General features: G+C 34.3%; 1 protein-coding gene across 1 annotated transcript in view; it reads right to left on the reverse strand.

The window, feature by feature from the left end:
* Window positions 1-276: 276 nt before the first annotated feature.
* Window positions 277-12,838, reverse strand: part of PRR16 (proline rich 16) — a 275,650-nt gene continuing 263,088 nt past the window's right edge. The window contains exon 5 of the transcript XR_011486802.1: window positions 277-1,559. The gene's annotated coding sequence lies outside the window, so the exon portion shown is untranslated. The remainder of the gene's footprint in view (window positions 1,560-12,838) is intronic.

A 12,838-nucleotide genomic window follows, 5' to 3' on the forward strand; every position in this document is an offset into this window, starting at 1 on the left:
ATAGTTATTTTTTTCTTTTCCAGCAATGTTCTCAGTATTTTAAAACTAACTTCAGGTAGCATAACTAGAATATTAAAAATAACCCTTGACAAGAAAGTTCTGATGAAAAATATATCAATTCTTCTTCAGAGTTTAGGGAATAGAAAACACAATTTTATACCACAAAATATTTGAAATTTTAGTATTCCATAAGTTCTGAATTTGTATGACAAAAGCTTGCCTATAACCAAAGAAAACTTATCTTCCAGGTAATGAAAAACAAATCGAATGAGCAACTAGGAATAATACAAACAACACATTTATTTAGAAAAATAAACTGAAAATGCTGTTTGTCTAGTACATTTCCCCATGAGGCATAGATAAATGGCTATAAAAATCTCTTATATGTCAAATACAAATTACAAATGATTTTGTTAAGAGAACAAATAGATGTTCAACACAGATGTTTTAGTGTACAGTTCACTGTATTTGACTTCTTTGCTGTTAATGATAGAAAATGATCCTCACTAAAAAAAAAAAAATTTCTTTGATCCCTTTTTCATTCGTTTGACCACCCTGATGCTTTTCCAATATTATTCTGTAGTTATTCTTTAATCTGAGACAAGTCCATTTTTTTATAACTGATTTGTTTAATAGAAGAAAGAGAAATCAATGCCTGGAGAATTCTTACATGTTTCCTTTTTGGACTCCGCAAGGAACTGTTGTGGTCTCAAAATTCATGGGACCATCTGTGCAAATAACAGCACACATCATTACCCTGAATGGAAGTGACAGTGCAAATAGTAGAAGTGCATTGAGAAGTAATCAGTAAGAACTGACCTCCCCTCTCTCAACCAGTATGGAGTGAAGGATTGAATGCAGAAACTTCTCAAGCAATTGACAACAATACTCTGACACCATTATGGCTTTGAAGGTGTACACAAGATGACAGATGTCCTCTTTCTTTGCAAACAGAATCATTCTGTCCTTATACTGTTCATTGAGGCAATATTCCTCTGTTCAGTTCTTGTTGTATGTTTTTGTTTTTGTTTTTGTTTTGTTTACATATTTTGAAATGCTGAGTAGTTCTAGCTATAGACACCTATTTCTATACTTTCACCTTCCCAAATGATACATCAATTTATAATTTACTGGCTTAATTACTAAATATAAATTTTGGGAGGTTCACATCTGGGGATAATTTCAATGATAAAGTGAGATGAATTTTGTTTGTTTGCTTTTTGGTTTTTTGTAGGCTTGCTTATTTAGTCTTTTTCATTTCTTTTCTTCTTTTTTTTAATCTTCTTGGTAATTTCTGAGTGAAGACATTTAAGGCTGTGGCTTTTTTTTTGCCTCCAGGGCTCTGCTCATGGCTGTCAGACTAGAGGCAGATAGTTTTAAGCAGACCATATTAGTGATCATTTGTGCTCCAAGTTGAGGGGTTTGCTGCTCCAAGATGGACAGTTTTCTGGTTATTTCAAAATTAGATCTGGCCTCAAGAAGTCATAATGATGAATCTGAAGTGCAAAAAATGAACTGACATGCCTCCAAATAAAGGTGTTCCTTCCAACCTGAAGGAGCTGTCAGAAAAAGGAAAACAAAAGACAAAATATCAGTTTAAATAGCAACTATAATTTAATAAAGCATATAAAATTATTTAAAATGAAGAAATAATTTGATAGTAGTATGTAATTTAAAGTTCTTTGAATTATTAAGGATTTTACTTTAAAAGTATAATCATATTTTGAACATATATTCCATTTAAATTTTATATATAAAAACAATATTTGATAATAGTCATCAAAATTTAGTAGCAGCATGTTTATATTTCAATTAAAAGATCTTCCCTTACCTCTGACAGTTTTTAAAACTTAGGATAAATTTGTCCACTTGTACCAAGTTCTCAAAATAGTTCATAAATTTTAAGACAATAAACTTTTCAACACGCATCACCCTCAAAAAAGAGTTAATGAAGAAATCAGATCTATTAAGGTAGAGCCTTCATTTTCAATAACCAAACAGTATTTTCAAAACATTTTGCCTAATATAATGTTTCATTGCAATTTATATAGTCTAAATATATTATAAAACTGCCAAAAGACACCCTTTTTCATTATGTACCACAACTGCCCAAGAACTAGCCTTTCTTTAGAATCTATGGTACTTTCAAATTAGCACCTTAAAATAACTTATATCCACATTTGTAATTAGTGAATAAATTTTTCCAAAAACACTGGAAAATGAAACCTAGCCATAACTTTCACCCTGCCCTCCTGATATCAAATAGGCTTAGCACCACTAATGTCAAGCAAGGATGGTCTTCTCTGACATTACGATGTAATAGAGAATATTTTTGCAGTAATTTATTATCATAGATCTCAAAAGGTATTAAAATAAATCTTCTGCCATAATTGAATAGCAAATTATTAGAAATCTCAGAGACACAGAGTAATGGTTTTAAGTGTATTTTTAATCCCTCAAATTCATCTGAGAACCCCCTGTTTTAAACCTTTTCATTTGAGGGTAGGTGAGGCCCAAGTTCAAGATGTTTTCTCCAATACACAGACATACATATAGACAACAGCATAAATCTTTTAGTCCTTCTGTGAGAGACCCTTACTCATCACCATTCTATTGGATGAATTAGAATTATTTTCATTTTTACTGTCAACTACCAAGATACAGTCCCACAATGAAATAATTTAAATAATCAAAATGAAATAATAATGCTCTCACTCAGCTCTAAGCTTAAAATTAAAGAAGTCACCCAACATAATTAGTAAATGTGTGTTGAGGACTCAATCTGGCTCATCATTAAAGATGTTTTATGAAAGAGAAGTCATAGAAGACAAGCTTTTGTCATGTAGTTGTTCAAGATGATGTGAGACTGTATCGGTACAGAGGAGTGGAGAAGGCTGGACTAAACTGGCCTAACCTGTACTCAGTACAGCATGGCTTGTATCTGCCTGTGTCATTTTTGTATTACCTAGAAATATAAATTTCCTTTATAAATGTTTTTGTTTGGCTTGTTTAGAGGAAATTGCCATTCAAACAATTACTAATGTATTAACAAAGGTTCTACAATAATTAAATGTTCAGTTTTACTATTAAAAGTATGCAAAATACACAAAGGTGACTTTCTACAAATATATAGGAACATAATTCATGTACTTGGGACCAAGACAAAAGTCAATGTATCAATTGTATTTTCATAGCTCTGTGATATAGAACTCCTTAGCAGGCTGCATCTTTATTTATTACAGCTTATTGAAACTGGTAAAACAATCTACTATTCATTCTAAAATATGTATTCACTATCCATTGTATATCAAATATGCTCTAGGAATCAGAGATTCAAAAATGTAATCTGCCCCCAAAGAGATTAGGACCAGAAGGTAGTAGTCGCAGTAAAAGAAGACTTGTGCCATAAAATATATTTAAAATAACAAATGGGAGCATGGGAGTAGAATCCTACAGGAAAAGGCATTTGAACTGAGACCTGATGGATGGGTTGGGGTTTGCAAAGGTGATACATTGCAATTTATTATGAAATGCAAGTACTGCAAATAGAGAGAACTGCATGGGCAAAGGTGCAGAAGCAGGGGAAGAGTGTGGTGCCTTTAATATTGTATAGCATAAAAGTGGAGGGAGAAAATATGAGGCTAGCAGGGGCCAAAAGTGTCTTTTTATTCTATGTGAAAATTTTCAGATTTTTACCTTAAATGTAATAGGAACAACTGAAGAATTGTGGTGAGAAGAGTGGCTGGAGAAAATGTAGAAAGTACAATGCAAGGGAAGAGGGAAAGCATATGGCAGACATTTACAGAAAAGCAATGTCAAAGGCATCAGCTGAAAGCAGTAACTAATAATTCCGGTTGCAGATGCTTTCTTAGTGGCAAACTTAAGAGAGAAAAATAACTCATTCTTTCTTTCTTCATTGGGACAGGGTTTCATTCATTTTCTACCTATTTATGATAAAAGCAAACATTATTTATGAAACTTTGCTTGTTCCACCAAGTTTTTCATGGAAGCAGATACTACCTCTGAGCCCTAAGTGATCATACATTTAAAGTAGAGAATAAAATCTTCTATTCAATAACTAGTACATGTCTAAGTCCTCGATTAGATTCTAAGATTCGGTATTAAGGAATACATTTAAGTCTAACTGAGTTTTGACGATGCATTGCCAATATCCAGGCCTTTCACTGTATGGTATTAGATATGAATTCAATCTATTAATCTCAGACTCAAGTATTTCCTCCCACTAAAGAAAAGCCCCAAATAACATTTTGTGTATTATTTCCCAATTAAAATTTCTCATTAATTTTCATTATTACAGGTCTTAAAATACAAACATTTTTAAACCTCAACATTCTCTTTTTTTTATGTTTGCTTCAAATATGGAAACATGCAATACACCATCACAATTACACAAGTTAAATAAATTTACTCAGCATTGAAATATGAAATATAAATAACATATACCAAAATCTTGTATAATCAATAAGCTGAAGTGCTCATGGAAATGTTTTCTGATCCGTTCTTCAGACTGGTGGGTTAATTGTTCATTCTTTTTAAAATTTTTAGTCTTTGAGTCATTAAATGTCAAGTTACTTTATGTAAGTAGCATCTTAAGTGACTGAGAACATTTCTCCACAGCAAGGACAACAAGATTTTAAAATGTCAATGACAGCAAATAATGCTAAGAAAAAATTGAAAATATTACAAAATTTTTTTCCAAACAGAAGTGTCTCATGGATTCTATATCTATGTGAACCTTGTTGTAATTTTCATGATGCTTTCCTTTATATTTCTTAAATATAAATACATAAATTTTAAAATAAATAAGCATTTGTATATAAATATATATTGCATACACATATATATTATTTAAAATATTTTAAACTGTGGGAAAATGTGTCATGTTTCATGAGTCTGCTTAATTTTAAGAAGTAGTAACTATGAAGAGATCAAAGTCATTTCAATAAAATCTGTCTTATTTCCCCAAAACTGTTAAACTAATAGCAGCAAGATAAAGTCAAATAAAAATGTATGAAGTACCTATTCTAAGGCAGATATTAGGCCAAGCATGGAAAATGTGAGAATAAAAACTTAGATTTCTCTTATATCTAAACACAGATCTAAATATTTTCACATATTATTTAATCATTATATCAAGCTATGAAATAGATAGTGGAGGTTTAGTCACTAAGTCACAACTCCATGGACTGTAGCCTGCTAGGCTCCTCTGCTCATGGAATTCTCCAAGGGAAATTTCCTTGCCATTTCCTTCTCCAAGGGATCTTCTGGACCCAGGGATTGAACTCGTATCTCCTGCATTGCAGGCAGATTCTTTACTGCTGAGTCAGCAGGGAAGCCCCTAATGAAGTAGATGCTCTAACTAATTTCCAAGTATGGACATTCTGGCTCTGGTGAGACTAAATCATGGTCAACACTACAACCTGAAGCCAAATTCACTATCCCCATGCCATTTGGCACTATCACTATAGAGATGACTATTTGTAACAAAGAGTAGGATCCACATAGACTGACGTATTTGCTATCTGACCCTTTATAGAAAAAGTTTGTCCATCCTGGTTGAATCTATCTAACTTGTTTGTTGTAGTATTACTTATGAATCTAACTTCATATTTTCCAAATGGATTGCCAACTATTTTAACTATGGTTACTGAATCATCTAAATCTCATTGTATTTTGGTATGCTATTGTTGTCATTAAACAATTCACATACATACATGATGTATTTCTGGATGCTAGTCATCTCCAGTATACATTTCAGATTCAGATGTCTGTCTTTTAGCAAAATTTTAAAATTCTATGGGTCAGCATGGGATTTATAATATAATTGAGGCAGGATTGACATCTTTATTATAATATTAAAGTATTAATATGAGAAACTTATTGGATCATCACAATTATTTAGACTTCCATTTTAGATTGCTCAGTACTATTTTCTTCATAGGCATCTTTAACATGTCTTGTTAAATTTATTCCTAGATAGTATATAGCTGTTATTTCTATTTTGATAGAATATCTTATATCATATTTTGTGTTAACTACTGGTATAGAAGACTATGTTGAATTTTTAAATATCCTTGTATCTAGTTAATTTAATTACTTTCTCTTATTGGCACTAATACATGAAGTGAAGTGAAGTGAAAGTTGCTCAGTCATTTCCAACTCTCTACAACTACATGGACTATACAGTCAATGGAATTCTCCAGGCCAGAATACTGGAGTGGGTAGCAGTTCCTTTCTCCAGGAGACCTTCTCAACCCAGGGATGGAACCCAGGTCTCCCACATTACAGGTGGATTCTTTACCAGCTGAGCCAACAGGGAATTTAATCAGTTCAGTCAGTTCAGTTCAGTCGTTCAGTCGTGTCCAACTCTCTGCGACCCCATGAATCACAGCACACCAGGCCTCCCTGTCCATCACAAACTCCCGGAGTCTACTCAAACCCATGCCCATTGAGTGGGTGATGCCATCCAGTCATCTCATCCTCTGTCGTCCCCTTCTCCTCCTGCCCCCAATCCTTCCCAGCATCAGGGTCTTTTCCAATGAGTCAACTCTTCACATGAGGTGGCCAAAGTATTGGAGTTTCAGCTCAGCATCAGTCCTTCCAATGAACACCCAGGACTGATCTCCTTTAGGATGGAATGGTTGGATCTCCTTGCAGTCCAAGGGACTCTCAAGAGTCTTCTCCAACACCATAGTTCAAAAGCATCAATTTTTTGGCGCTCAGCTTTCTTCACAGTCCAACTCTCACATCCATACATGACCACTGGAAAAACCATAGCCTTGACTAGATGGACCTTTGTTGGCAAAGTAATGTCTCTGCTTTCTAATATGCTATCTAGGTTGGTCATAGCTTTCCTTCCAAGGAGTAAGCGTCTTTTAAATTCATGGCTGCAGTCACCATCTGCAGTGATTTTGGAACCCCAAAAAATAAAGTCTGACACTATTTCCACAGTTTTCCCATCTATTTCCCATGAGGTAATGGGACCAGATGGCATGATCTTAGTTTTCTGAATGTTAAGCTTTAAGCCAACTTTTTCACTCTCCTCTTTCACTTTCATCAAGAGGCTTTTTAGTTCCTCTTCACTTTCTGCCATAAGGGTGGTGTGAAGCTAATAGGTTTTCACCAATTCTCTTGGATTATCAAGATAAGTAATCATATCATCTATAATACTGTTTCATCTTTTTTTTCAAACTTTAGACCTTTTGTGATTTTTATTTTTGTCTTATTTTCATTTGTTTAGTGTCTCTAGTAAAATGTTAAAACAGTGTTAGTGATAGAAGTGGTTCATAAATTTTTTTTTATTATTATGCCTATAATATGGGAAAGTCTTGACTGCTTTTTGTTTTCTTCTCCTGTTATTGTTTTTTTTTTTTTAATGTTTCTTGAGGCTTTTGGTTATTTATATTTTTTCTATAAAATTAACTGTTCTACCTACACTGAAACATAGAAACCCTTTGAATGCTTTCCCTTCTGATTCCTAACGTTCCTCATTTATTTTTTTCTTCCTCATCTTCAACAGCATGATAGACTGAGTAGTTGTGTCCCTCCAAAATTCATACATTGAAACCTAATCCTCAATCTGATGTCATTCAGAGATGTGGCCTTTTGGAGGTGACTAAGTAATGAGGGCAGAACCCTCACGAATGGGATTAGTACTCTTATAGAGAAGATGACAAAGAGCTGTTGTCCATTCCATCATTTAAGAAGTAGAGGGAGAAGTAGTAACCAGGAATTAGGCTGTCACCAAACTCTGAACCCGCAGGTGCCTTGATCTTGGACTTCCTGGCCTTCAGTTGGGAGAAATAAATGTTTGTTGTTTAGGCCACCCAGTCTAGTATTTTTGTTAACACCAGCCCTAACAAATTTAGACATTTGGCAAAAAGAATTATTTTGACATTCTTTTCCAAATAAAACAAATTGTTTTTAATCAAATCTTCATTTTTTTATAGTTTGATAGTTTTAATTTTGTTTTTATCTTTATTAGTTTTTCTTATCTACTTTCCTTGAGAATATTTTATTACTCTTTTTTCAGTTTTCTGAGTTACACTATAGCTGTCATTTTGAATTTTATTGCATTGTAAGTCAAAGAATAAGGCCTGTTTGGTAATTCAAATTCCTAATATTTGTGTTTTCTAATATGAATGGAGGGATGGCAAAATATTTCCTCCTTCTTTATGAAAAGAACTATGACCTTGAGTTAACTTTCTAGCTTAGTTACCATGGAAACCTAATACTGGTAGAATGTCAGCTGTATTATCAGGCTACATTGCTTATCATAAAAATAAGCCCTGATTTGTAAACCGAATCTGGTCTGGGGGGACTGTGGATGACTATAAATGCCTTGTAGAATTTCTTGAGTGAGGTACATTTTTGTAACTGGTGATATTTTTCATTTATGGGCTATTATACTGATTCCTACTTGGGACACGGGAAATGTTAGAGTAGATCGTATCTTTATCCATGATCTCCTATTTATACCTGAGCTGTCATTTCACAGTTCTGGAGAAAGACTTTAGCCCTAGACACTTGTGGGAACTGTCATGTTAAAGAATCACCTGATTGTGCCCAACTGATTCACTTTGTTTATTGCATTATATCCTTCTAATGGAACCAATTGTTAAGTGTGGCCTATTAGGATCATGTGAGACTGACTGTCCAGTTGAGCCTAAAACTAGTAGTGGGTGTTGTACACATGCAGGTTCTTTTTCATCCAGACATTTATAAAAATGTAATTGGCTTCAATATTCTGTGATGTATAGAAGGCTAAGCATAGTCAGGAGAAGGCTTTAGGGAAAACTGTGTGCCCCCTTCATCTTGTCCTATAGTCTGAAGATGTAACTAACACCCGAGTCCCCTCTGGATGATACCAGAGTTGTCAATCATGATACGCCTACAATAACAAAGTCTGATGCAAGTGAGAATTTTGAATGAGATTAAATAACTCTCTTTCAGAAAGAATTAACAAAAATAAACAAGCCACTATAGCAAAAGAAGTTGGACAGAGTTTTGGTTTTTTTTTTTGAAGATGTGCAAAAAAAAAAAGTTTCAAAAACCTTTTAATGATAAGAATTCTGAGGCAATCTTTTTCTCAGAAGATAGGTAAGCAATGTGTTACCTGTTTGAAAGACAATGTAGGTGAAGCATTCTCAGTACACAGATAAAAAGATAAAAAGACCTGGGTGGACTTTTAAAAACATTATGTGCTATTTCCTCTCACTCATGTAGTATGCTTTATATTCTGCCCATGTATTGGGTCCAAGTTATAAAAAGTTGAATTGTTTTAGTTATTACACAGATACACATATAACTTGTTCTAAAACAATTAAACTAGGAAAAGCCAGTTATGGATGTACTTCATTGTCATCTTTACATTCCATTAAACATCTAGCTAGTTTGGCGTAACATTTTATTTCATGCTTCACAAACTATGAATACTGAGAAAATTACCTTGAAAATGTTTATTCTGATATGAAGAAAATCATACTGCTAATTCCAGCATCATGTTTTACATTGGCACAACTAATTTCTTATGAATTATCTATGACATTTTCTAAAATATAAGTGTAATTCTCTGATAGCTACCCTGTTTTTCATATCCCAGAGCAGTGCAGATGCTGACTAAGAAATCTGTAATTCATGAGCAGGACACACTAGCAGAACAAACTAGGTAATGCTGGACTTGTTGAGGATATTTAGTAAGTATGTACGTGCCTGACAAAGCAACAGTTTAGAGAGGTGATATTTAAGCCTTTAGGGCCAGATGTCATTTTCTAAAATAAGTACCTGATACCCTAAAATATCACGCACCTCAGAATTTCCCTTCTCATCTGAGCTAGTGTATCAGACATGACATTCAATAATATTATTTCTAAATTACTAAATCTAGTTCCAAAATATGCAGAGTCCGGTGAAAAATAGAATGAATGTCCCTTGTGCAAAAAAGCAAGAAAAAAAGTTCTGTCCTCTCTTCCCCAGTCTTTCTTTATTTTGTGTGCTATGTAATGTCATGCTCTTCTGAGACAGGTTGAACGCAGACTCCCACAAGCTTTACCCTGCAAATCAGAGCACATCATACAGCTGCCAGTGTCTTGGCCTCCACCAAGCCGAAGAGCAGCAATGATCTTGGCATGTGGGGGGAAGAGGGTAGTCTGGAGCTCATCCTGGTGGGTGGTGAATGTAGAACCACACCTGAGGGAAAGCTTCAAGCCCCAGAACATTCTCTATTATCCTATCAGACTTCACTTATGCAACAAAAATCCAAAGACAAAAATCACAAGACAATGACTGCAAAGCACTAAACCCCAAGCTTAAGGCGGTATGTGGGCACATTGTGGGGGCTGGGGTGGGATGCTTCTGAAGACAGGGCTCTGTGCAATTGCGATGGTCACACACCCATGATTGAAATTTGTCCGAAATAGACTGCTTCACTGGCTCCACTCCAAGCTTAAGGAGTTAAGCTTTGAAATTCAAAATAGCCCCAAGCACATGTCTAGCTTTGTCTATTATTATGTTCTGTTACTTCGTTTTTTTAATTCAAAAGCAATTACATAAGAACAATGCACATAACTGTGTAAGGATTATAAGGAAATACCTTAAAAAGTTTACATGACATGGCAACATCTTAGCAAATGATCACTTTATTGTAAGTAAATTATTAGTGCCCACTTGCTAAGATGTTCTTTTACATAGAAAAATAGAATCTTTATCTAGTGTGTAAACTAGCCATGCAAACGCTACCTTCTGAAATAAGGACATACTTTGTAAAATTCATGTATAATATATAGTGTTAGTGAAAATCACTGTCGTGTCCGACTCTTTGCAACCCCATCGACTGCAGGCTGCCAGGCTCCTCTGTCCATCAAATTCTCCAGGCAAGAAGACTGGAGTGAGTAGCCGTTCCCTTCTCCAGGGGATCTTTCTCACCCAGGGATCAAATCCAGGTCTCCCACATCATAGGCAGATTCTTTACCAGCTGAGCCACCAGGGAAGCCCAAGAAAACTGGAGTTTGGTAGCCTATCCCTCCTCCAGGGATAGAAGAATCAAACCCACAAATCGAACCAGGGTCTCCTGAATTGCAGGTGGGTTCTTTACCAGATGAGCTACCACAGAAGCTCATATTGTATAAGTACTGGACAACTGAATATGGGGAAATTCTCTAAGAAAATTAGCAATAAATATAAATAAAAATATAGGAGTTTTCTTATCCATAGAATATTTGCACCCACACAGCAGAAAACACTTTGTTATTATCTTAAACTGTAGCTTTCTTTTTTCACAGGTGTTTATCTATGTAGAATCCTATCAGTTTGAAAAGGGTGTTTTTCAATTATTTTACCAATTAATTTAATTCAGTGGAAATCAGTTTTATGACATAGTTTTTAATAATGATGGAAATTATGTGTTCTGAAAGATATTATTTCTAATAGTGAAGTTACTATAATGTGGTAATACTATAAGATAATAATGAGATATTTATAATTATTTCAATATGTGTATATCATAAAAGACTTTCAAAAACATATCTTAAAAGCTTACCTTAGACTGTGGATATTTTTGTAAACCTTTTGAAAAAAATTTTATTGTTTCCACATAAATGACACAATTAAATATCATAATTAAAGTCTTCCTTAGGAAAGGAGTAAATTGTGTGAAAAAAAGTACTTTTATTTCATCCTTTCAGTTGAAGGTGGAAGTATTACCTTGAAGAATACTTTCTATAAATATTTTTCCTCTGCTCATTATGGGCACAAGGGAATCACTAGATTACTCAAGATTGCCACCAACTTGGCTAATGCTAAACTGTGCATGGATTGATCAACCAGCAAATTATTGCAAATTCTAAACACAGTGCCTGGTATGATGTTATGGTTTTGGAGTCTGAGGATCATTATTAAGTTCCACACCGCAGTACTCATAAGGACAAGAAAGATTTTGAGATACAATTTCCTCATCGGTCCAAAAAAAAGAAAAAAAAAAATCACATAGCATGACTTCATTTCTTTTAAATAATGCCATTTGCAGCAGCATTGATAGACCTAGAGATTATCATATTAAATGAAGAAAGTCAGACAGGCAAAGACAAATATCACATAGTAACACTTATATGTGGTGTGTGGGTTAGTCACTCAGTCGTGTCTGACTATTTGTGACCCTACGGACTGTAGCCCACCAGGCTCCTCTGTCCATGGAATTCTTCAAGCAAGAATACTAGAGTGAGGTGCCATTTCCTTCTCCAACCCATATGTGGAATCTAATTTAAAAAGTGATACAAATGAAGTTATTGACAGAGAAGTTACAGATATTGGAGACAAATTTATGGCTACCAGATGGGAAACGTGGAGGGGAGGGATAAATCAGGAAGTTGGGATTAACAAACACACAATACTATATACTTATATATCTAGTATGTAATTACTTACAATACTATATATGATTTAGATAACCAACAAGGACCTATTATAGCACAGGGAATTCTACTCAATATTCTGTAATAATCTATATAGATAAAGAATCTGAAAAAGTATAAACATATGTATATATATGACTGAATCATGTTACAACAAAACTAACACAATATTGCAAACCAACTATATTCTAACACTTTTTTCTTAATGGAAAAGACATTAACATGTACCTCCCAGAGTTGATGAAGAAAATACATGAGAACGTAGGTAAAAATGATTTTGCAACATTGACATCTTTCCTTTTCACAAAGAGAATCATTGGACAAATACACTTTGGGGGAGATAAATCCACAGGAGACTTGCCATCATCTGGTGCTCCATATCCCACAGCTGGATGAGGCCACAGTCGTGG

This window comes from Odocoileus virginianus, chromosome 3, assembly GCF_023699985.2.
Source record: "Odocoileus virginianus isolate 20LAN1187 ecotype Illinois chromosome 3, Ovbor_1.2, whole genome shotgun sequence".
In the NCBI taxonomy this organism is placed as follows: Eukaryota; Metazoa; Chordata; class Mammalia; order Artiodactyla; family Cervidae; genus Odocoileus; species Odocoileus virginianus.